General features: G+C 50.2%; 1 protein-coding gene across 1 annotated transcript in view; it reads right to left on the reverse strand.

The window, feature by feature from the left end:
- SCAF8 (SR-related CTD associated factor 8) overlaps positions 1–25763 on the reverse strand; it is a 292087-nt gene that overhangs the window by 19344 nt on the left and 246980 nt on the right. Inside the window, exon 22 of the transcript XR_007923153.3 lies at positions 13369–13438. The gene's annotated coding sequence lies outside the window, so the exon portion shown is untranslated. The remainder of the gene's footprint in view (positions 1–13368; positions 13439–25763) is intronic.

Here is a 25763-nt window from a genome sequence, read left to right on the forward strand (position 1 = left end):
CCAAGAAGATTTTTTTAAAGATTTGTTTATTTATTTGAAAGGCAGAGTTACAGAGAGGCAGAGGCAGAGAGAGAGAGAGAGAGAGAGAGAGAGAGGTCGTCCATCTACTGGTTCACTCCCCAGACGGCTGCAACGGCCAGACCTGCACTGATCCCAAAGCCAGGAGCTTCTTTTGAGTTTCCCCACCCAGGTGCAGGGGCTCAAGGACTTGGGCCATCTTCTACTACTTTCCCAGGCCATAGCAGAGAGTCTGATAGGAAGAGGAGCAGCCAGGACTCAAACCGGAGCCCACATGGGATGCCGGCACTGCAGGCAGCGGCTTTACCCGCTACGCCACAGCACCGGCCCCCAGGAAGATTCTTACAAGCACAGGGAGAAGTGGCACAGATCGTTTGCTTCACATCTGAGTGTAGGGAAGGCAAACCTGACACTTCATAGGCTCTTCTCACAAACAGAGGCCGAGGCAAAGGAGGTGGCGCTCTCCTTCTGAGGGAAAATGTTGGCATTATTTTTATGGAGATTGATCTGCAAACCTCAATTCCCAAACCCATTCAAATCATGGGAAATGAACAGTAGTTTGGCAAGGTGACCTTGTGTGAGAGCTCTTCCCTGAATGTGAGTTGATCATAAAAATAAATCCTGGGCCGGTGCTGTGGTGTAGCGGGTAAAGCCGCCGCCTGCAGTGCCGGCTTCCCACATGCGCTCTGGTTCACGTCCCGGCTGCTGCACTCATGATCCAGCTCTCTGCTGTGGCCCGGGAGTGCAGTGGAGGATGGCCCAAGTGCTTGGGCCCTGCACCTGCATGGGAGACCAGGAGAAGCACCTGGCTCCTGCCTTCAGATCAGTGCAGCTCTAGCCATTTCGGCCGTCTGGGGAGTGAACCAGAGGATGGAAGACCTCTCTCTCTGCCTCTGCCTCTGCATCTTTGTAACTCTGCCTTTCAAATAATTAAATAAATCTTAAAAAAAACTGACTTATTTGAAAGGCAGAGTTACAGTGAGAAGGAGAGAGAGCGAGCGATGTCTCCCATCACCTGTGATGGGCAGGCTTCACAGGTGATGGCTTAACTTGCTGCCCCACAAGCCAGGCCCCGAGCTGCGTGGATTTTGAAGGAAAAAAAAAAGTGCTTACAGATCATTACAGTCAACCTCTCACTTTGCAGATGAGGAAAGCAAGATCAGAAAACTCCAATGATCTGGCCCAGGTTCCCGACACAGCTGGCTGAACATGGAAAAGCACCGTGATGGCACTGGCCACTGCTCTTTGCAGGGGACGTCTATGGGAGAGCAAACGCGAGCAGCCCTCCAGTCCCAGACGCCGCATGGAGTTTGTCTGCTTTGACCAATTGATTGACTGCCTTTGCGCTGACTTTTAACAAGAACCCGCTGAAAACAACGCTCTTAATCTGTATTCTGCACAAAAAAGGGACTGGGCAGAGAAGGGGAAAATGCCTTATTATAAAAATGCATTATTTCTGGCCCCAACTCCTGAGAGTCTAATTCTGTGAGTCTGAAGAAAGGGTGAAGAATCCAGGGGATTTAGGTGGAGAAAATACAAGGAGGGGGCCTCAGCCCAGCCCCGCCCAGCCCCTTTCCAGGGAGCGCCAGTAGGGGGCACAAGTCACTGACCTGCAGGTGTTGAAACGACATTTGCAGGGTGGGAGGGATGAGCGTGCGTCACACACCGAGGAATACCTCTGCTTCCTCACCATTAGAAACGCAACGATACTTCAAAAAGCTTATCGAAAAGTGGAATTGAAACAACACATTTATGTTGGTGCAAGGCATTTTGAAATGCATGCATAATTTTTTCCCAAACATGCATTTTCCATGAAGTTTTTGAAGACCCTCGCCGAGAGTGCATGACAATGATGTTTCGATGTGAATCTGATGGAGAGGAATATGAAGCGGTATGACTGTTCAGATAACAACTCTGTACAGGTGAAGAACAGCATAAAACTGGTCAGTCCTGGGGTTGGGGTTGTGCCTGCAGCACCAGCATACCAATATGGCCACCAGTTCGAGTCCCAGCTGCTCCACTTCCCATCCAGCTCCCTGATGATGTGCCTGGGAAAGCAGAGGAAGGTGGCCCAAAAGTGCTTGGGCCCCTGCACTCACATGGGAGATCTAGAAGAAGCTCCTGGCTCCTGGTTTTGGCCTGGCCCAGCCCCGAATGTTGTGACGATCTAGGGAGTGAATCAGTGATGGAAGATCTCTATTTCTACCTCTCCTCCCCTCTCTCTGCGTGAGTCTGCTTTTCAAATAAACCTTAAAAAAAATCAACCCTGTACTGGAGAAGTCCCTGGTATGTTTAAAAATGAGTCAACTGGGGCTGGCGCTGTGGTGTAGTGGGCTAAGCTTCTGCCTGCGGCACCGGCATCCCATATGAGTGCCAGTTTGTGTCCTGGCAGCTCCATTTCTGATCCAGCTGTCTGCTTATGGCCTGGGAGGGCAGTGGAAGATGGCCCACATGTTTGGGCCCCTGCACCCATGTGGGAGACCTGGAAGAAGATCCTGACTCCTGGCTCTGGATCGGTTCACCTCCGGCCATTTCAGCCACTTAGGGAGTAAACCAGTATATATAAGACCTGTTTCTCCATCTCTTCCTCTCTCTGTCTGTAAGTCTGCCTCTCAAATAAATAAATAAAATCTTTAAAAAAAAACAAAGAACCAGTCAGCCAGAAGTCTGCAGAATGGGAAGGCACAAAATACAACAGAGGAAATTGGGTCTTTCTTCCCAGGATCGGTCTAGACTTCTGAATTCCCAGTTTTCCTTTAATCCAAACCACAAGTTGCTGTGAGGCTCAGTGTATTTTAATTAAACTCCAATGATGAACACAGACTTTCCAAGCCTTGTACTGATTTTCTACCAATATTCTTCCAAGCAAAGTTTAAAGAATACAGCGAGAAGGGAGTTACATTAGCCAACTCCTTCGAAGTTCGCACAATACTCGTACAAAACACAAGCACAGAGCAGCGGTGCAGACAATTATCCTGAGTTCACACACGGCTCACCGCAACGATCGTTTCATCGCCTTCCGGGATTGGCTTTTGGCTCCCTTCTTTGCCTGCTTTGTATTCACAAAGTAAAGCTCGGTCTGTGTGACTCAGGCTATGGAAATGCTTGACTTGGCAACCAGCGTGGGCATTCCCTACCCAGGCCTCGCAGAAGGCCAGGAGAAACAAGGCCAGCTGCTGCATCCCTCCCCGGTGCCATCTGCAGTGGTCCCAGCTGCCCCTGCCAAGAGCCACAGTGGAAGGTGGAGGCTGGACAGACCAACCATGTCCTGAGCTAAACTTTGCTCAGAGAGGCAGCTGGGAAATGGGGTAGGAAGTCTCTCTCTCTCTCTCTCTCTCTCTCTCTCTCTCTCGTTCTTGCTCTACCTCTCTCTGTCTCAGGCTCTCTCTCTGTCCCCCCACCCCATCTCTGCCCTGCAACACATACCTTGCTTCTCCCTCCCTTCCTCTTTGCCTTTTTCTTTTATTCTCTTTCTCTCCGCCCGCCCTCCATTCCTTCCTCCTTTTTTTTTTTTTTTTTTTTTTTGGTGGATTGCTTTTAAAAATGAAAGGATCAGAAAATCTCAAAGAAATACATTAACCAGCAAAGATTTCTGTGGACAGCGTTGGCCATTCCCCAAGTCTGTCACTCTCTCCGACTTGGCCCATTGCTTTCAGTGCAAGAAATGTAGGAAAGTTTTTTTTTGTTTTTTTGTTTTTTTTGGAAAAAGCACAGAGAAACAGAGAAGTCGGTAACTACCCCTTTGGTAGGGCAGTTGCAATTCCACTCGGTGTGAGCAGCCAGTGGTGGCCAGGACAGGCACTGTCACCCACGGGATCCGCTCTTCTCCTCCCCCACTGCACAACGCCCCACAGATGCTAGCGAGATAATCTTGGCTCAGGACACCGAGCCGTATTATACATGTCATATATGCTAAGGAGCGACTTTTGGACTCTAAACACAGCCATGACGTTCACGGAGTCTGCCAAGTTTACCGTGTAAACAAGAAAAAAAATGTTGCTTACATATTAAACAATTTCTTGGGCAGCCCCCTCCTACTGCGGATGGAGAAATTAATTTGCGATCTGCACCCGTTCACTTCCCAGAGAAAAGCACATTTCAGTGCCGATGTCGCCAGCAATGGCCTGGTCCCGCAAGCAGCTCTGAGAACGGGGTGGCCGCGGGGCAGCCACAGGCCACAGGTGTGAAGGTCAGGAAGCGTTGTTATCTGCATGTCCTTCTCTGTTTTCGTACTCCCAGGTCAGCACCGGCTGGTGAGTTCCAAAGGAGAACTCAAGGAGCTGCAGAAGGAGCTCCTGCCTCGTGGCCTTCTCTGCGTCTCTAAGTTGTTCGCTTCCTGAGGGTGCATCACCTCGAATTGTCCTCCGCGTCCTGAATCTGCCGTCTGTGAATGGGTGCATTGATTTGTGGAAGGTAAATGCCAAGTGCTCAGTCCAGGAAATTGTCATGCGGATGATTTACGCGCATGTCCCGGCCCCGTCAGGCACTAAAGAGATGGATGCTTGGCTAATAAATCTTGCATGCGTCAACATTAATTTAAGGTAATCTGAGTTGGCAGTCAAAAGCATGCTTTTCAATAAGCAGCCAACTTCGCTTCGATTACATCTTTAGGAGAATAAATTACCAACGTGCGGGAGATGCCATCTGCAAGGAACAGAGCTACGGTAGGTTTGGGGATGTGCCAGCTTGCTGCCTGTCACAAATACATCAAGTCTGCACGTACATATGTGGCCAGCAATTTAGGCTGTGTCCCAGCTCCGTGGCCTCCAGGACTGTCTCTGCCCAAACCTAACCACTGAGAAGGCTTGGCTGGCCCTGACCCCTGTGCTGTGCTGGGAGGAGGGCAGAGAAACCCCACGGTGACAGAGCTCATACTCAAAGCCTACGCTCCAGAGAAGGCTATGGTGTGGTGGAATGAGAAGGCCATGCCAAGATGGCCACTGGCAATGGAAACTGCCTGGCAACAGGCTGTGATTGGGTGGCTTCGGAAACTGCCTGGCAACAGGGTGTGATTGGTTAGGGCACAGACCAACTCTTGACTGGATTGGCTGCCTTGGCTATTTAAGCTGCTGTACCAACTGAAATAAACGAGTCTGCGGGCTGCTCGCCTCTGGCTGCTTTCACCCAACTCCCCGGGGTCCATGCTCCTCATCTCAGAACTAATCCACCTCAACACTATGCATGAAGAAGGGACCTGCACCTTGTGCTGTGGGAGATAGAGATTAATTTGCAGTCCAGTCCTTTCCCAGGGAAAGAGCTGAAACAGCTCCTGGGAGTGTCAAGGAGCGCTGCCACGCAGCAGGCGGCCACGTGCCACAGGATCACAGGGAGCAGGAGGAGAGACAGGTCAGCATGTTAGCGTGGACGGCTCAGGTGGTCCGCGGTGAGCTACACTTACACTCGAGTAGCCAAGGCCCCAGATCTGGACAGGCGGAGGCAGGGTGACGGGAGGAACAAAGACTTGGAGCAGAGGTCGTGTGGAGGTGAGGAGTGCCCCAAAGGCTGATGGGAGTTGGGCTTGTCCTCTCCTGGGCAACCCACAGCATCAAAGGTTTCTGAGGAAGGGAGAAGTTCTATAAGGCTTAACAGAGAGGCTGTTGTTGCAGACGAGAAGGGAAGCGGAAGCTGGGCGGCAGGCAGAGCCCTTGGGGAACTGTCGCTGTGCTGGCCCCTGCTTTCAGTGCTGGGTGTGTCCTCCCAGGTCAGCTGGACACCACCGCTGGACATGGCGAGAAAATCAAGCTCTGATTTGCATTTACTATTTAAAATCTCATCTTTTTGACTTTCCAGTTTGCATATTTTTTTAAAAAATTTATTTCTTTGAAAGGCAGAATTACAGAGATAGAGAGAGAGAGAGAGAGAGGAGAAGGAGAAAGAGACAAAGAATCTTTGATCTGTTGGTTCAGCAGCCAAAGGGCTGCAACAGCCAGGGATGGGCTGGGTCAGTCCAAAGCCAGGAGTCAGAACCCCATCCTGGCCCCCATGTGGGTGGTAGGGGCCCAGGCAGTTGGGCCATCTGCTGCTGCTTTCCCAGGTGCATTAGTAGGGAGCTGGATTGGAAATGGAGCAGCTGGAACTGGAACCAACACTCTGATATGGATGTCGGCATTGCAGGCGACAGCTAAACCTGCTGTGCCACAATGCTGGCCCCAGTGTGTGTGTGTGTGTGTGTGTGTGTGTGTGTGTGTGTTTAAAATGAATATACTAGCTTAATAGGAAGAGAATATGATATGCAAACAACTAGAAATCAGGAGAGTGAATTGTATTTCAAGCATACATTTTAGGGGAGCATGTGCAAGCATCTTTTGCTAACATTCAAGATCTAAAGAGTGTGGGGGAAACACTGGTCGTGCTGGAGACCTGCGTTACTGGTGCTGGCGGTGAAGAGAGCTGCGGCACGTCGGACGGGACGGCCAGACTGGCAGGAGCGCGACCTCTCCGTCTTTCAGTCTGGAGACGGGGGACGTGTCTCTCCCTTCAGAGGACAGGGTGGCAGACGAGGTCCCTAAGGAGGGCTGGAGACCCCAGGGTCTGCTGGTCCCTGTGGAATGTCCTCCAAATGAGGAAGGGAACTTCCCAGAGAGGTGGGGAATTCAAGGATGGAAGACTGATCTCTCTCTCTCTCTCTCTCTCTCTCTCTCTCTAGTGGATGAAAAATAAATAAATAAACGTTGTTTTGAAGAGTATCTTCAGTCGAAGGGAGAGGGTAGAAGCTGTACTGTAAGAAGGTAAGAAGGGAACGAACAGGGAGAAAAAAAGGCAGCAGGTTGTATTTAGATTTCAAGGACAAAAATGTCAGTGTCAAAAGCAGAAGTGCGGGTGCAGGCGTGGGAAGACAGTGTGAGAGCCTCTTCCTCCACCAGGGGCCCCAGAGGAACCCCTGTGACTGCTTAAACAGGGGCTGGGGCAGTGGGGCATGGCGGGGAGGGGAGGAGGTTAGGTGTTGGACTCTGTTTCAGAACCTTCCAGATGGCTCAGGTTTCGGGTGTGTGTGACAGACAATCTAACATGGCTCTAATGTGATAGAGGCTGATTGAAGGCTTGGACGCTGGGACTGGCATTGTGGCACAGCTGGTTAATCCTCCCACTGCAGTGCCAGTATCCCCTTTCAGAGTGCAGGTTTGAATCTGGCTGCTCTGCTTCAGGTTCAGTTTCCTGCTAATGCACCTGGGAAAGCAGTGGAAGCTGGCCCAAGTGTTTGGATCCCCCACCCACATGGGAGACCCAGAAGAAGCTCCTGGCTTCAGCCTGGCCCAGCCCTGGCCATTGAGGCCATTTCAGGTGTGAATCAGTGGATAGAAATGAAAGGAGAAGGAGAATAAAGTGCAGAGACAAAGAGGCATCCAGAAATCATGCAAGATGCGCCCCTGGACAGTCTCTTCTGCAGCCAGGACCCCCTATCCCCTCCAAGACAGTTACTGTGATACAGGAGAGTGTTTTACAAACTGTTGAGTCTGTGAGTGCATGCACACTCGGTGTGTGTCTGTGGGGGGGGGGGATTGTGAGCAAGGGTGAGGATGTGAATTTGTAAGGTCTGGTGTGCAGGGGGTTCACACTCGCTTATCTCCCTTGGATCACATGTTCAGGTGAGGGAGAAGTCAACAAGGGGCTGCCTTAGGGCAGGTGGCTGATACGAAGACACTGCCCCAAAGTGACCCTCCTGAAACCTCACTCTGAGTCCAAAGAGAAAACAAAAGGGACATATGTACCTGTGCATTTGTGTGTGCACACATGTGTGTGTGTGCATGTTTGCAATGTGAGTTTGGCACCTGTGAAAATGTCTGCCCAACTGTTTCTCTTCTATAATTTTATGGTGCGAATTAGGAGGCTGGATCTCACAACAAGGCAATAAAACACAGCCACTAACACCATGAGGAAGTCACGGAGGGAGGAATCATCCAGACAATACAAGTTCAAGGCCACAGAGCAGCTTTCCTCTTATCCAGACACAGCACAGTCTCCTGAATCTGACCATGGGCTCAGGCCATGAAACCCCACAGGGAAGGAGGTGTCCTGATGGGGCTCTTCACTGGGGCTTCCGTTCACAGAGGGTTTCCCTGGCACTCCCTCTGGGGAGGTCACACAGGGAGCAGCCGAATGGCGCTCCTGAAATGAGAGCGAGACTGTGGATTTCCCCATCCCGAAACCAGCCCTTTATGCCTTTGACCAAACCAGCCAACTCTCCTCTCCACCAAGGCTGTTGCCTGAGGAGTCAAGCACTGAACTTTAATGTTCATATAAAAATTCAGTAGAATTTCTATTCATTTATTTATCTATCTGAGAGGCAGAGAAACAGAGAGAGACAGATAACTTCTATCTGCTGGTTCACTCCCCAAATGCCTGCAGTGCTGGGGTTGGGTTGGCTAGAACTGAAGCCAGGAACTGAGAACACAACCTGGGTCTCCCATGTGGGTGGCAGGGACCCAGCTTCTTGAGCCATCACCTGCCACCTCCCAGGGTCTGCATTAGAAGGAAGCTGGATTCAGAAGCTGGAGCTGGGAGTGGAATCCAGGTGCATCCTAACCAGCATTTAACTGCTAGGCTAGGTACCTGTCCCCCTCCCCCAGAATTCTTAAAAATTAATTTGCTTATTTGAAATGCAGAGCAATGGGGACAGAGAGGTCTTCCATCTGCTGGTTCACTCTCCAAATGCCCACAACAGTCAGGTCTGGGCCAGGCTAAAGCCATGAGCCAGGAACTCCATCCAGGTCTGCCATGTGAGTGGCATGGCCCCGAGCACTTGGGCCATCATCTGCTGTCTTCCTGAGTACATTATCAGGCAGCTGTATCGGGAGAAGAGCAGCTGGGACTTGAACTGGTGCTCAGATGGGATGTTGTTGCAAGCAGTGACTTAACCCTGCTGTGCCACAACACCACAGCTCCTCCCCCACTCAAAACTTTCATTTTTTTTAAGATTTATTTATTTGTATGCCAGAGTTACACAGAGAGAGGAGAGGCAGAGAGACAGAGAGACAGAGAGAGAGAGAGAGGTCCTCCATCTGATGGTTCACTTCCCAATTGGCCGCAACAGCTGGGTATGCGCCGATCCGAAGCCAGGAGCTTCCTCCAGGCCTCTCACATGGGTGCAGGGACCCAAGCACTTGGGCCATCTTCCACTGCTTTCTCAGGCCACAGCAGAGAGCTGGATTGGAAGTGGAGCAGCCGGGATGCGAACCGGCGCCCATATGGGATGCCAGCGCTTCAGGCCAAGGCGTTAACCCACTGCACAGGCCCCCACTCAAAACTTTAAAAGAGCTCTTTTGAAATTCAGGCAAACATTATGCCCTTCCCCAAAATTAACAAAAAGGAGGCACCCTTCTCCACATGTATCAAAAATCAATCTGTTTTAAGTTTTAGGTTTTTTTTTTTACTCAAAAAATTGTTGTGAGTCACTTGATATGGCCTCACAAGGATTCTCTGGATCTTGTTAGCAAAACAGCCCAAAGCACAGGTTATGTTTCCAGCTGACAGAAAGTCCCCATCGAAGCTGCAGCACAGGGCACGTCAGATCCCACGGCTCTCTTCTCTGTGCTCCTGTGTCACGCACCCTGCCCCCAACAGGTGCACTTACGATGTGATTAGAGTCATGTGCTGGCTGCGGTCTCTGCCTCCAACCTCCACCTCACTGCACAGGTCTTGGAGGAAGAGGCCGGCCTTCCTCATCCTTTGATTCCCTGAGAGCTCAGGCCAGAGCCCCAGAGAGAGCAAGGGCCCATGAGTGTCTGCAGACAGTGTGGGGACTATGGCGAGATGTAAGGAGGTTGGGGTCAGCCTATAGGGGCCTCGGGAAACCAGGTGGAACTTAGGCCAGAAAAAGTCTCCTCATGTTTTTGAGCAGAGAGGAGATGTAGATAGACAGATATGGATATGGATATGGATATGGATATGGATAGGGATAGGGATAGGGATAGGGACAGGGACAGAGACAGAGATAGAGATAGAGACAGAGATAGATATAACCCTGCTTATATCTAAGCTTAGGGCACCAGAATGCAGATCCAGAGAGACAGCTATTGTGAATCTAAATTTTTGGATAGAAAATTAGGTCTTGGTGACGCGTCCAGGGAGGGCATTTCACCACGATGCTGGTTAAGATGTCCACGTCCTGTATCAGAGAATCTGGGTTCAACACCCAACTCCAGCTTCCTGCAAATGCAGACCCCTGGAGGCAACAGTGACAGCTCAAGGAGCTGGGCTCCTTCCACACGTGTGGGAGACCAGGATCGAGTTCCCAGCTCCTGGCGTTGGCTGTAGCCCAGCCCTGGTGGTTGCAGGCATTTGGGAAAGTGAACCAGTGCATGGGAGATCTCTGTCTCTCTCTGTCTCTGCCTCTTAAATAAATAATTTAACAAAAATTTTAAGAACTTGGTGATAGCTTCAAGGAGATGAAGGCTATGGAAGGGTCAAAGTTGTCCCTACCTGAAGAGGTCAGGTGACTGAAAGACATGAGGGGTGGGGCAGAAGGAGAGGAAGACTTGGATGGAAGCCCCAGGTCAAAACGTCCAGGCAGCAATTCTAACTCAGGGGAGGGGTTGGGACTAAGGATTCAGATCTGCGACGAGGACATGTTCCACCCACAGCTCCTGGCTGTGCCCCCAGATCTGCTCATCAGGGCGAGGAGAATGAGCCTAGCTAAGGGCACCTGCCAGGATCTGCCTGGGAGCTCAGGAAACGAGAGAGGGCTTGGAGTCTCTGGAAGGAGGGGTGAGTGACCACGCTGGGGAGAAGGGAAGGAGAACCAGGCCAGAGAAGACATCACAGTGCTTACAGCGGAGGTTGTCCACGGCAGAAAAACAAGAATACAGACGGAGCGCAGGAGGCATCGGGAAGCCGAGGTGCGGACTACACGTTGGTGGAGGCTGCTGGGTGGCTCCGAAGGCCCCGGATGAGGCACGTCGGGATCGTCTTTAGTTCTGAGTGTGTCTGCCAAAGCTCTATGCATTGAACGATGCAACCGAGTCTCTTTGGGCGCTAGGTTCCCACAGTCCACATTTAAATGGCCCCGACTCTGGCTAGGTGACTCCACTGAATCCAAGGTGCCCCTGAGCCCTAGAGAAGGAGGCTGATGGTGGCGATGCCAGCCGCTGTGTGAGCACCAGAGGGGAGGCAGTGGCCCTGGCCTGGGTGTGAGCACTTCTGGAACATCGAGGGCTTCCCTTTGTAGCACAGACAGAGCCTGGGCTGGCTACTGATGCTGACTGAGGTGGCAGCGTCCAGAGAGCAGACTGGCCCACAGGCCCCTAAGGCAAGTGTACACAGAGGCCACAGCGAAGGGACGTGGCTGCCGTGCTGTGAGTGGACACGACTTCAGGCTGTCCTGACTGCGCTCATTGAGTTCAAGTACTTCTGCGAAGGTCAACGAGATGGCCAAGGACCATGGGCTCTGACACTTCCCCAGGTAGGGGCGATCTGGGCTCCAGGCTCCTTCCTCAGCACGTCTTTCAACTCTAGAGAAAGCTGCAAGGAGCCTTTCCCGTGGGCGTCTTCACATGGCACCGGTACTGTAGGGGCAGAGGAGCAGGAGGCCTTAAAGGAACGTGCATTGCTGTCGGAGTTCCGGAAGCCGCCAAAGGACATTTAAGCTTGGGAGCAGCTGGAACCAAGGCAGCAATGATGCCTTCCTGGCCTGGGGTTTGTGCTACTTAATGAAAACTAACTGGGGCCAGGGTTTAGGTGTAGCAGGTAAAGCCACTGCCTGCAATGCGGACATCCCATATGGGTGCTGCTTTGAGTCCAGCTGCTCCACTTCCAACACAGCTCCCTGCTAATGCACCCGGAAAGGCAGTGGAAGATGGCCCAAGTGCTTGGGTCCCTGCTACCCACTTGGAACACCTGGATGGAGTTATGCACTCCTGACTTCAGCCTGGCTCAGTCCTGGCTGTTGCAGGCATTTGGGGGAGTGAAACCGTAGATAGAAGATCTCTCTCCTTCTCTGTGTCTCTCTCCCTCCCCCCAATGCTATCACTTTGTCTTTCAAGTAAATAAACAAATGCATGAATCTAAAAAAAGAAATCCCTAAGACATTGCAAAGTATATTTGCATCCGACTTCCTTAGGCATAGGGATCTAAATTTTCAAGAAGAAAATCCATGAACTGCAACTATTGTTGCAATTTGTGTCGCTCTGATCCTCAAGGGGAAAGTACATAGTGTCATTCAACATCATCTTTCTTGCGAGAAGCACTAACAATAGATAAGACTTAAAGAGTTTGACCTGGTACAAGCCCACACGTGTCACTTAACACATGCAAAACCCTGCACTGGGGGGTGTTTTCATTGCCCTGGCTTTACAGACAAGGAAAATGAGCTAGGAGGAGATGGAATCTGATACTATATAGCCAACCATCATAGAACTGGATCTCAGCCCATGTAGCCAGGCTCCAGGATGTGTGCCCTTGACCACGGCGCTAGAGTGCCTCGAGGATGGGGAAGTCGCTCATGGAGGAAGATGCCCAGTGCAACAGGAGGGAGGAACAAGTCAAAATGCAGCACCAGCAACTGGGCAGTACAGGGACAGAGGTGTGTTCAGGACCCTGGGCCTGCACACAGCCCAGAGCAGTGGCTCCCAGATGAGCTGATGTGTGAGCTGAGTCAAGCAAGGCAGACAGGGGAAGGAGCGACAGCTGGAACAAAGGCTCAGAGGGACCTACCCATGACAGGTGCCAGGGAGAGGAAAGGGCATTGAACAATGCAGCCGAGTGGGGCTTGGGATTTAGACCATACAGGACCCGGGAGCCATGCTGGACACTGGATCGTATCAAAAGCCCTCAGATTCGGTCCCTTCAGATGCATTTGCAGGGGAATGACACGGTGGGACATGCAGTTTATTTTAGGTAGAACGTGGTGCAACCAGAGCAGGACGTGGAGAATGAATGGTAGAAGGGCGAATGCGACGGGGCAAAGATGAGGGACAGAGAATGCGTGGTAAGGAGACGGCTCCTGACAGGTGACCCCGCTCCGTGCGAGCACTGACTTGATGGCCCTGTTAGCACAGAAGCTGGGCAGTGTGCATTCTGAAGACAGCAGAGGGAAGAGAGTCCTTTGTGGATCTCTCTAAGGGAGCTTAGCCTCTCGAGCTGAACCACCCCCAAGTTGTCTTCCCCATCAGAATCTCTGTGGGGGCAGTGGTACAAACGACAAACGAGAGGCTTCCACGCTAGGCTGGAGCTGAAGAGCTGCACGGCAAATGCCACCACGCTGAGCACCCCCCTCCTCCTCTGCGCCCGAGACAACCTTGACGTTAATGCCAGGGAGTTACAGGGCCTGTCCTGTGCGGGTGACGCGGCCTGGATCACCCTGCAAGCTTCGGGCCAGCTGCTCACTGGGAGCTGCTGCAGATGGGGTTCACTGACCTTCTGAAACAGGAGCCGGACGGCTCTTCTGGAAGACCGGAAGCTCCATGATCTTCTGAGTCGCTTTGTCCTAGAAGAAAACCACAAACAGGCTCGTTCAATGACTCCGTGCTAGCTCTCAGCTCAGAGCTCATAACAAAAGTGCCATTTCACAGCCAAGATGAAGTACAAGCCAGAGCAAACTCCAGTGATGATGCACGCCGAGGGCTCGTTTACACAGGCAGCCGCTAACTGGACTCTTCCTGGCTTAGCGGAGCTCACACATCCCGCAGGCTGGGTACATGATAACCACTGGAGCGTTCTAAGCTGAACTGAAATCCGTACTGCAACTTCCACTCACAAAGTCTTGTACTTTGGAGCATTTGGGATTTTTAGATTCGATGCTCAACCAGTAAAGTCTGTACCAAAGTTCCAAATCCAAACAAGTCCTAACTCTGAAAAGCTTCAGGTCCCCCACATTTTGGATAAGGGATACTCGGCTGATACTAGCAAGACACGGTTATAAAAGCCAAGGTTGTAGGCGCTATATTGATTCAGACACTGTGGCTGAGACTGTTTTTATTGGGCTGTTATCTTCTTGTTGGTTAATACAAAAGACTCCAAAGTTCATGTTTGGGATGCAGACTTTTTAAAAATTTTATTTATTTATCTTCATTTTATTTGAAAGGCAGAGATGCAAATTAGAGACACAGAGAGAGAGAGAGATCTTCATCATCTGGTTCACCCCACAATAGCCAGGGCTGGGCCAGACCAAAGCCAGGAGGCTGAGCTCAACCAAGGTCTTCCACATGGGTGGCAGGGCTCCAAGTACTTGACCCATAACCTGCTGTCTCAAAACATGTGCACCAGCAGGAAGCCAGATCAGAAGTGGAGTAGTCAGGACGTGAGCCAGGCACTGCTACATACCGCTACTGGGCATGCCAAGCAGAGACATAATTGCTGTGTCAAATGCCTGCTCCAGGAGCACAAAGTTTTTGGATAAATAGGATGCTCCTTTTCATAAGTGAAGAAACGAGATCCCAAAGACTACCCCTCCCACAGTCTAGCAGCCAGTTACCGGTCAAGGCAGAAGTTCATCAGACTTAATTTAGGTTCATGGATTTAGATAAAGCCTTTTCAAAAAGATGTAGAAGCCGGCGCCGCGGCTCACTAGGCTAATCCTCTGCTTTGGGGTGCTGGCACCCCGGGTTCTAGTCCCGGTCAGGGCGCCGGATTCTGTCCCGGTTGCCCCTCTTCCAGGCCAGCTCTCTGCTGTGGCCCGGGAGTGCAGTGGAGGATGGACCAAGTCCTTGGGCCCTGCACCCCATGGGAGACCAGGAGAAGCACCTGGCTCCTGCCATCGGATCAGCACGGTGCGCCAGCCGCAGCGGCCATTGGAGGGTGAACCAACGGCAAAGGAAGACCCCTTTCTCTCTGTCTCTCTCTCTCACTGTCCACTCTGCCTGTCAAAAAAAATAAATAAATAAATAAAAAGATTTAGGGGGCCAGCACTGTGGCGCAGCCGGTTAACGCCCTGGCCTGAAGTGCTGGCATCCCACATGGGCACCCATCCTAGTCCCGCCTGCTCCTCTTCCAATCCAGCTCTCTGTTATGGCCTGGGAAAGCAGTAGAAGATGGCCCACGTGTTTGGGTTCCTGCATCCATGTGGGAGACCTGGTAGAAGCTTCTGGCTCCTGGCTTCGGATCAGCACAGGGGATGGAAAACCTCTCTCTCTCTGCCTGTCCTCTCTCTGTGTAACTCTGAAAGACAGGCAGACATACACACAGAGAGACAGAGAGAGAGATCTTCCATCCATTGGTTCATTCCCCAAATGGTTGCAATGGTTAGGGCTGAGCCAGGCTGAAGCCAGGAGCCAGGAGCGTCTCCTGGGTCTCCAACGTGGGAGCAGGGGCCCAAGCATTTGAGCCATCTTCTGCTGCTTTCCCAGGCCATTAGCAGGGAGCTAATGTAGGATCAGAAGTAGAGCAGCTGGGACATGAACATGAACCAGTGCACAATTGGGGTGCCTGCATCACAGGCCTCTTATGCCACAACACTGGCCCCAGAATAATCACTCTTATGAAAATTTCTGATTCCCAAAACACTCTAAATTTCAAGTTGACTTTAAACTTACAATCTTTCTTGATATTGATGTAATCGTCATTTTTTCAATGGAATTCTAACAATAAGCTCCTCTCCAGTTTCCAGGGAGAAATGAGTCTCAGCAGGGCATGACCAGAGGGACCTTTCCCCATGGTTCGCGCACATTTCCAGCCAGAGCCTGACCTGTGCTAAGCTCCAGAAAGAAACTGCTGTTCCTAAAGGACAGTTTGCTCCTGGCTGCAAAGCATCTTGGGAAATCGTGAGATGTTTGGGACTTTAGGCCAATGGAGCAGAAACCTCTCATTACAGTGACTAGAAGAGCAGTGCAGAGTCAAATTGCCAAATTGCCAAATTGCAGAAAAACAGAAAAGAGTTCACAGCAATTGGGCATGTATGGATGCCGGGGCTGTTGCTCTATGTTTTAAACAAATGCATGATTTTATTCAGGTCTCAGAATTGTCCCAGGAGGCAGGTGAGCCTGAGTATTCCTCCACTTTACCTAATGGAGGCACCGACACCCAGAGGTTGAGTTCTTTGGGATCGGGTAATCTCTATTTGAGCATCTGCTACATGTAAACTGCCAAGGTGAGTGCACCAGGGAGCAGCAGACACACCTGCTGCCTTCCGGGGTCTCACAATATATCAGGGATGAGGCAGGGGAGGGGACTGGGAGCTTAAGTGCTGTTCAGACTGTGGCTTGTGACCCCTAAGACGGCCATGAGATTCACCTGGTGGGTCTTGAGTGGCTTTAAAAACAAAAATCAATGGGGGCTGCCACTGTGGCTTAATGGGTAAAGCTGCCTCCTGCAGTGCTGGCACCCCCCTCCCCATATGGGCGCTGGTTCGAGTCCTGGCTGCTCCACTTCCAATCCAGCTCTCTGCTGTGGCCTGGGGAAGCAGTAGAGGATGACCCAGATCCTTGGGCCCTTGCACCCACGTGGGAGACCCAGAAGAAGCTCCTGGCTTCAGATCGGCCCAGCTCCGGCTGTTGCAATCATCTGGGGAGTGAACCAGCAGATAGAAGACCTCTCTCTCTCTCTCTGTCTGCCTCTGCCCTTCCGTAACTCTGCCTTTCAAATAAATAAATAAAGCTTTAAAAAAAAAACTCAAATCAATGAACAACTAAAATAGAAGAAAGTAACATAGTGTAGAAAATAGTATGCAAGCAGTCAAGGTAAGGAACATGTGTGTACCAATCATACATGTGTCTGTGTACTGGTTTGCAATACAAAATACACTTTCTTGGGGCTGGTGCTGTGGTGCAGTATGTTAACCTTCTGCCTGCAGTCCCAGCATCCCATATGGGCACGGGTTCAAGTCCCGGCTGCTCCTCTTCAGACCCAGCTCTCTGCTATGGCCTGGGAAAGCAGTGGAAGATGAGCCAGGTCCTTGGGGCCCTGCACCTGCATAGGAGACCCAGAGGAAGCTCCTGGCTTCAGATCAGCCCAGCTCTGATCATTGCAACCATTTGGGGAGACCTAGCTCTCTGTCTCTCAGTGTCTGTAATGCTACCTCTCAAATAAAATAAATAAAATCTTTTTTAAAAAGTACACTTCCTTTTGTAGGTAATAATAAAAAAAAAAACTGTGACAGTTTTGGGGTTATGGAACAAAGTGACAAGGGTGCTACTAGAGGTTCTTACACAATGGTGATGGCGAAGAGGGGCAAGTGCCCAAGTATCTGCCCAGGAGTTCATTAGCACCTGGCCCCAGAGGGAGCTGGGTGCAGTTTGGTTCCTCACCAAGGAGAAGTGCCCACATCTAATGCTCAGAGCTAGGAAGAGCTTGAAGAGGCCTGGTAGGAGGGTTCAGGGATGAGAAAGGAAAATAGCATTGGGATGTCCATCTCCAGTAGCCTGGGCTAGAAGGGTGGGCACCTCCACAAGGAGACGCAACAAGAACAAATTCTGTGTTTGCAGCCTCGAGAAGAGTGGGTTAAACCATGATGAGATGGAACCCCACGTCCAGCCTGATCGCTAGAACATCCACAAGCACGGTGGGGTCAGGAAGGAATCTCTTCCCACAGTCCACTATTGTGACAACGCAAGGGCGCCTTGGAGGATGGAAGGCCGGGAGCAGGAAGCCAGATGTGGGGCCCTTCGGATGAGCTCAATCCCAAGAGTAGAGCCGCCTGGGGAATGGCAGGTTACGGCAGTCTCCCTTACCAGCAAACAGTAGCTTGAAATCTTCTGTTCTTTTAACAAAGCTTCCTCTAGACATATTCTGGACACCTTGCCTATCAGTTGAGGATTTGTGGCAATACACTAGGTTGTCACATGGAGACGTGTCCTCAGCTCTCTCTAGGAATGGCTTCCAGGCAAGAGAAAGACCTACTAATGGAGTCACCTGTGTCACGCATGCTGTGCGGCCTCTGACACGGGCTATGCAATGACCAGGAGCCGAAGTGCACACAAATTCATCATATTATTTCAGTGACCTGGTTATTGCATTTTTGAAGGTTTTTATTTAATGAATACAAATTTCATATTTTAGGGAGGTTATTGCGTTTTGTTGTTCTTAACAGGCCATGACATGGGATGATGTCAGAATTTATTATTTTGGGCTGGCATTGTGGCACAGTGGCTCAAACCACTGCTTGAGTCACTGGCATCCCACATCAGAGTGCCAGTTCAAGTCCCAGTTACTCCACTTCCTATCCACTCCTAGCTTCATCTGGGTCTCCCACCTGGGTGGCAGGGGCACAAACAGTCGGGCCGTCTTCTGTTCCTTTACCCAGACCATTAGCAGGGAGCTGGATCAGAAGTGGAGGAGCTAGGACATGCATTGGCATCCATCAGGGATGCCAGTGTCACAGGCATTGGCTTTACCCACTATATCACAGCACTGGCCCCAGCTCCCTGCTAACGAGACTGAGAAGGCAGTGGAAGATGGCCCAGGTACTTGTGGCCCTGCCTCCCACGGGGAGACCTGCATGGCATTCCAAGCTCCTGGCTTCAGTCCGTCCCAGAACTGGACAAGTAGGCACTTGGAGAGTGAACCAGCAAACGGAAAATCGATCTCTCTCTCTCTCTGCCCCCCTCCTTCTCTGTTGCTGAGCCTTTCAAATGAAAAATTTTTTAAAAGATTAATTATTTTGTGTATTATTAATTCATAGTTTCCATGTACACTTACAAATATAGTGACAAGAATTGAATACTATACACAATAAACAGCCTTAGAAGCATAGAGAAAAATAACAACTTGGGGGCCAGCATTGTGGCTCAGCAGGTTAAGCCACCGCCTGCAACACCAGCAACCCATTTGAGTGCTGAGCCCTGGCTGCTCTGCTTCCAATCCAGCTGCCTGCTAATGCACCTGGGAAAGTAGCAGAAGATGGCCCAAGTGCTTGGGCCCCTGCACCCGTGTGGGAGACCCGGATGTTGTTTCAGGATCCTGGCTTCAGCAGGGCCACACTCTAGCTATTGAAGCCATTTGGGGTGTGAACCAGCAAATGGAAGATTCTCTCTCTCTCTCTCTCTCTATTCTCCCTCTCCATCTGTCTGTGCCTCCCCCCCCCCCGTAACTCTGCCTTTCAAATAAAATAAAATAAATCTTAACAAAAAAAAAGAAAAACAAATGAGTATTTATGCTTTGTGTTTCTTCACCCATCCTATATGACAGAGCTGAACAAATAACAAATTTTTAACAAGTTTGCCTTCACTACTGGTGATTGGTGAGGCAAGAACACTAGTGCATGTTGAAAGCAGGATAAATAGGGCATGATTTTTATTCTGTTAAGAAGCAAATGGAATAGTTGATGTGAAAGTGCTTCATCAACCCAAAGGTATTCTGCAAGTATCGACCATTGTAGTTACAATCACTGAGGCTGATACATTATCAAGTAACACAATTAAAAGTATTAGGGCCCACAAGTAAATGAAATTGTATTTGATATTTCCTGAGGATATTGTTTTTCACACATCTTTGTTTTTCAGCCAAGGATTCAGGCTTAACCAGCACACCCAACATAGCCCCCTACGCTTACCATCCCTAACTCCAGAACCTTTGCTTTTCCCACCAAGCTTGCACATGATTTTGGTCTGCTTTTCCTCACAGGGCTACGATCTGTTTTCTAACTCTTTGTTCAAACTCCAGATGATCATAAGTAATGCAGCGCTTATACAGGGGGTCTTCAGCAGGCTGATAGTGGGGTCTGGGCATTTAGCCCAGGGTTAAGATGATGCATCCCCTATTGGAGCCAGGGATGCACGTTTGGGGAGAAAACTATGAAAATACAAGAAAGTGAAAGATGACCGTAGAGAGCCAGAAGAATGGGAGGGGGTGGTTTGGCCGGGGACTGTGCTTGGTGGTGGGTGGGGCGCAAGCAGCAGGGGCTCTGGAACCGGAAGTCAGGTTCTGCTCCCTGGCTTGCCTTGGGTGGTGTTGGCCGACAGTCATTCATTTAGCCTTACACTTGATTTGTGTGCCTTTCTTTTATTCTTTTAAATTCTTTTTATTCTTTTACACTGAAGAGATTTACATGAAGAGATCACTTGTCTGAGACAGAGGAGTAGCCACACAATGACTGATGAGCTGCTATCCCCAGGACCAGAACTAGAACATGGAAGCCCACGTTTCCTTCAACTGTGAAGTGAGAGGTTCCATTGTTGGGGCCAGGTGGCACAGAATACAAGCCTACTTCTAAGAGCTCATGGGAAACACATCCTATGAAAACATCACATATGGGTTTAAAAAAAAAAAACTGAACTTTCTAAAGTTCCCCTGTGTATGCTGTGTCCATCGCTGGGTCCCTGCCTGGCTCTGCCCCTCTAAGATCAGGTTCAAAGGTTTTGATGGCCAGTCGGTCTCCTCTATTGTGACAACACAAGGGAAGGTGTGATCAGCTTTGCAAATGAATTTTGTAAATGCCTGATATCCAAAATGCATGAGTTTCTCGGCTTTGTTTCTTGGCTTTTAGGTTTTAAGCAAGTTTAGTGCAGCTCAAAATTTCCTCTCACACAGGAACAGTCACCACGGAGCCCAGGTGAACCAGGGCCGGCAGTCTCACCGCCTGCGGAGTCCCTCTGCACGGGCAGAGGCCACCGCTGGCCTCCTGGCCTCCCTCCAGGCGCGAGGCAAGAAAGCACCATGCGATCGAGGTTCAGCTTCGCCCCCTGTTCTATGGCTTCCCCCTGTTCTGTTTATTTGCGCGTGGGGCTGTTGAACACAGGGGCACAGAGAGTGGGGGAGAAAGCCACAGCCCTGAGGACACGAGTGATTTCCAGTCACAATAAACACGCCCAGAGAGGGAGGAAGACGGTAAGCGATAGATTTCCCTTCGAACAGTCTTTAAAATAAACGCACAGCCTTGGAGGAGGCAGCCTACACGTTTCCTCTAGGCGAAAAGGCACAGAAGGAAGCAGATCTTTGCAGGCTGCCTGCCCTGGCCCAGGCCCCACTCCAGACCACGGCTGGGGACAGAGTATCTGGCGACCGTCTACAATGCCACGTCATCTGGACTGCTCCAAAATTCAACAAGGGTTCTATCCGTTGCATTAGGCCTTGGCAGGGGGACATCCAGGGAGACACTGGGCTCTGACATATTCTGCAGAGCGTCCTGCATCCACCAAGCTGAGTCCTGGAGTGCTGAGAAATGCTGCGATGGTTTAGAAACCCAGCCACACAGGCCTATGGCTGAGAGCAGCCAAAACTACGCCTGGGCTAGCATGTTTTGTTTTTTTTAAAGATTTACTTATTTGATAGGCAGATTTACAGAGAGAGAGAAGGAGAGACAGAGATCTTCCACCACTGGTTTACTCCCCAAATGGATGCAATGGCTGGGGCTAGGCCAGGCCAAAGCCAAGAGCCTAGAACTCCATCCGGGTCTCCCATGTAGTTGGGAGGAGCCCAAGTCCTTGGGCCATCATCTGCTGCTATCCCAGATGTATTAGCAGAGAGCTGGATCAAAGTGGAGCACCTGGGAATCGAACCAGTTCTCACGTGGGATGCTGGTGTTGCAGGCGATGGCTTAACCCACTGCACCACGATGCCAGCCCCGGCCATCACATTTGGGACCTGATTCCCCTGAAGCGTGGGAGTGCAATCCACACAGGTTTAAGGCAAATTAGGATTGTGGGGAAACGACACAAGGGATCCGATTTTCTTCATCTACCCCTGGGGACCGATCCCTTCTAGTGGCTGAGTCCATTGTCACTCGGCTTTTCTCACTCTGAATAAGGCCAGGCATCACGGTATGGGACACATCAGGCTCTTGGAGGCCCCAGATCACAGCCGCCAACAAAAGGCTTGATACTCCCATCGTGGCCAGAGCGAGTATGCGAGCAGGTTCTCTGGCGTCCATTAAGAAGGGGGAAGCTCTCATTTTCAACATGAAAAGGAACCCCCTCGCCCTCCTAATACACATCTCACACTAACAATCTGGACTGGGAAGAGGTCCCATCAGGTGACCAATGCTTTCAGGTCTATCAAATTTCCATTCTAAACGCCCTCTTTATTTGTTACTGAAAGCAGCAGCTCATTAACATGTTGAGTTGAAGGGTGAGCGGGACATATGGCAGATTTGCAAGGGGACCCAGTGCTCCCCCTAGAGCTGTGCTACCTGTGAGGCCGTATGCAGGGGGCCTGATTATACACTAAGGATGTGAAGATGCACACTTGACTCGTGTGTTTGTAAGAGCACACTCTGTATAATGGAAAAACAATATACCTATTATCTGCAGGTACTTCAAAAAGTGTGTGGGAAAATGGAATTAAAAGGTAAGTTACACTTTGGTTCAAAAGACTTTGGAAATTTGTATAGTTTCTTCATTGTACACATTTTCCACTAACTTTTTATGCATGGATTTCAAAATTATTTGCACCAAAATAAATTTATTTTTTTAAAAAATATTTATTTATGTATTGGAAAGTCAGAATTACAGAGAGAGGGAGAAACAGAGAGAGATTAATCTTCCATCAGTTGGATCACTCCCCCAAAAGGTCACAATGGCCAGGGCTGGGGCAGGAGCTTCCTCTGAGTGTCCCATGTGGGTGCAGGGGCCGGAGGACTCGGGCCATCCTCTGCCGCCTTCCCAGGCACATTAGCAGGGAGCTGGATTGGAAGCAGAGCAGCCGGGACCCAAACTGGTGCATCTATGGGATGCCGGAGCCACAGACCGCAGCTTAATCCACGGTACCACAATGACAGCCCCAAAACTAATTTCTCTAAAATTTTTTTTCTTTGTTTCTTTTGGGGGTGGAAGAGAGAGTGCTCTCACATGCTGGTTTGCACTCCAAATGCCCCAACATCTGAGTTGGACCAGGCTGAAGCCAGGAGTTGGGAAGTCAATCCGGGTGACAGGGACCCAAGTACTTAAACATCACCTGCTGTGTCCCAGGGTTTGCATTAGCAGGAAGCTAGTTCGGGAGTGGAGCTGGGACTCCCATTGGGATGTGGGTACCCTAACGTGTGTCTTACCCATCAGGGCAAATCCCTGCATGTCCATCTAAACCATACAGGGCAGTCAACTCTAATTCACTAACTGTCATTATTCTGAGCCAACAGTCATCGGTGAACTACGTTTAGTGTCCAAGTGTAAGGGCTGCTTTCCATCTTTGGGCGAAAATCCGCTTGGAAGTCAGGCTTAGTCTCACTCCAGTCAGCACTGATCTGAGTTCCACCCTCCTTATCACTTTCCTCTCCAGAAGCTAGAGCTGGATTCTAATTCTATCTTAGAAAAATCTCTTGCGTCTCCACCCTGTCAGGCCTTCTCATATCTCCTTCGAACCATGACATAGTTTTTTAACCATTCGTCCATCATTCAGTCTCTCCCAAACCAATCTGTCACATTATAGCCAGAATTACTTCCTGGGACATAGATAGGCTTGGGCCACTTCTCTGTTATAGGACTTTAATGGCTGTTTGTTGCCTAGGAGACACAGCCCAAGCAAACCATCATAGTAGACAGCCTGTTTATAGTCCAGTCAGCCTGGGAGACCAAGCTAAAACGCCTTCCAGTACCAACCAACAACCATTCAGGCATCCGCTCAGGGAAAGCCTCCCGGGCTCTTGTAAAAAACAATAGGATTCAGGAATCCGGAAAACAGGAAGACCCCTTCCAAAATCTCAGGGTGCACTTTGACAGGAAATATGGGATTGTAAATAAAAACAGTTGAGCGTAATCAGTGCAATTTGACCCCAGTCTGGTCTATCCACCTTATGTCCAGTAAATTCCCACTCAACCATTTTCCTTGCGTTCCATCCATATTGAATTTTTTTTTTTTTTTAGTTATCTAAAAGAGTGCCTGGTTCTTTGATCCCTGCGTATCTTCAAGTCACCCCTAGCACTGACAGCGCTTTTCCCTGTGCTGCTGTCCTCTGACCCGTGTGCGTCCGCACCACCACCCAATGTCCTCCCGCTCTGCGAGGCCTTCCCTGACACCGTAGGCGTAATTACTCGCTCTGTTTCTAGGGTGGCTACAGTTCTCAGTGCTCGGTGTACACCCTATTACAGCAAGTGCTTACAGTGTGTTGCAGTTACAAGAGTACTTCAGGAGCCAGCTCTGTGGCACAGCGAGTAAAGCCACCACCTGTAGTGCCAGCATCCCATATGGATGCCGGTTCAAGTCCTGGCTGCTCCACTTCCGATCTAGCTCTCTGCTATGGCCTGGGAAGGCAGTAAGGGATGGCCCAAGTCCTTGGGACCTTGCACCTGTGTGGGAGACCTGGAGGAAGCTCCTGGGTCCTGGCTTTGGATCGGCCCAGCTCAGGCCATTGGGGTCATCTGGGGAGTGAAGGAAGAGTGGATGGAAGACCTCTCTCCGCCTCTGCTTCTCTGTAACTCTACCTTTAAAATAAATAAATAATTTTTTTTAAAAAAAGAGTACTTCACAGAATTGCTGGGAAATAGAATTAAAAGATGCTTGCTTTGGTGCAAAAAAAATCCATTCTTTTTTTTTATAGTACATATTTCCATGAAATTTTTGAAAATATTTCATTTGTTTAAGCATCTGTGCTTCCCATGACAATAGGCTACATTGAGGGCAGCGTCTATGGTTTAACTACTTGTAACTTCTTCAGCTCCTCCCCTACCAACTGGCACACAAATGTGCCAGAATGAAACGGCAGAGCCAGTGCTGTGGCACATGGGGTTAAACCATTGCTTGGGGTGCCTGGTTCAAGTCCTGCTCCTCTGCTTCCAATCTAGCATTTCTGCTAATGTGCCCAGGGAAGTAGCAGATGATGGTTTGAGTAGTTGGGTTCTTGCCATCCACGTGGGAGACCCAGATGGAGTTCCTGGCTCCTGGCTTTGACCTGGTCCAGCACTAGCTGTTGTGGGCATGTGGGTAGTGAACCAGCAGATGGGCAGTCTCTCTCTGTCACTCTGTCTTCCAAACAAATAGATAAGAAAGAAAGAAAGAAAGAAAGAAAGAAAGAAAGAAAGAAAGAAAGAAAGAAAGAAAGAAAGAAAGAAAGAAAGAGAAAGAGAAAGAGAGAAAGAGAAAGAGAAAGAAAGAAAGAAAGAGAGAGAGAAAGAGAGAAAGAGAAAGAAAGAGAGAAAGAAAGAAAGAGAGAGAGAAAGAAAGAAAGGAGGGAGGGAGGGAAAATGGCAGAGCAGTCAGTCAGCAGGGGCTGACTCCTAGGCAAGGGGCCTCGGTGTGGGGGCATTGGGAGCAGTGCCTCTTTCTGTGTGCCCAAGCCCTGAATCAATGTGGGGAAAGGTGATACCTGTGTGGCTGAGCCTAGCCCAGGCCCCAGAGGGCTGTGGTCTCAACACGGGAGGCAGTGGAGGGGCAGTCTGGGGGTAGGGCAGTGGTGCTCTGCATATGAGGGGTGTCCATCAGGCTGCCCCCCCCCACCTGCAGCCGAATCAGTATCTTCTGCTTCTGTAGGGCACAGTAAATGAACGTCTGGGCTCTGAGGAGGTGTCTAGCAGTGTTCAACTTTGTCTGGGGCCAATATCTTAAGGCCACTGGTATAAATATCAAAAAAGAAATGTGGAGGCCAGCGCTGTGGCGTAGCAGGTTAAGCCCTCGCCTGCAGTGCCAGCGTCCCTTTTGGGTGCCGGTTCAAGTCCTGGCTGCCCCACTTCCCATCCAACTCCCAGCTAATGCACCTGGGAATGCAGCAGAAGATGGACCAAGTCCTTGGGCCTCTACACCCACATGGGAGACCTGGAGGAAGCTCCAGGCGCCTGGCTCAGCCTGCCATGGCCCTGGTTGTTGTGGCCATGTGGGGAGTGAACTAGCAAGTAGAAGACCTCTCTTTCTCTCTGTCTCCACCTCTCTCTGTAACTCTGCCTTTCAAATAAATAAATAACATCTTAAAAAAAAAGAAATGTGGAATCTAACTAAAATTAAATATTTACTTTATT

Source organism: Oryctolagus cuniculus, chromosome 5, assembly GCF_051225735.1.
Source record: "Oryctolagus cuniculus isolate XC-2025 breed Fujian yellow rabbit chromosome 5, ASM5122573v1, whole genome shotgun sequence".
NCBI lineage: Eukaryota > Metazoa > Chordata > Mammalia > Lagomorpha > Leporidae > Oryctolagus > Oryctolagus cuniculus.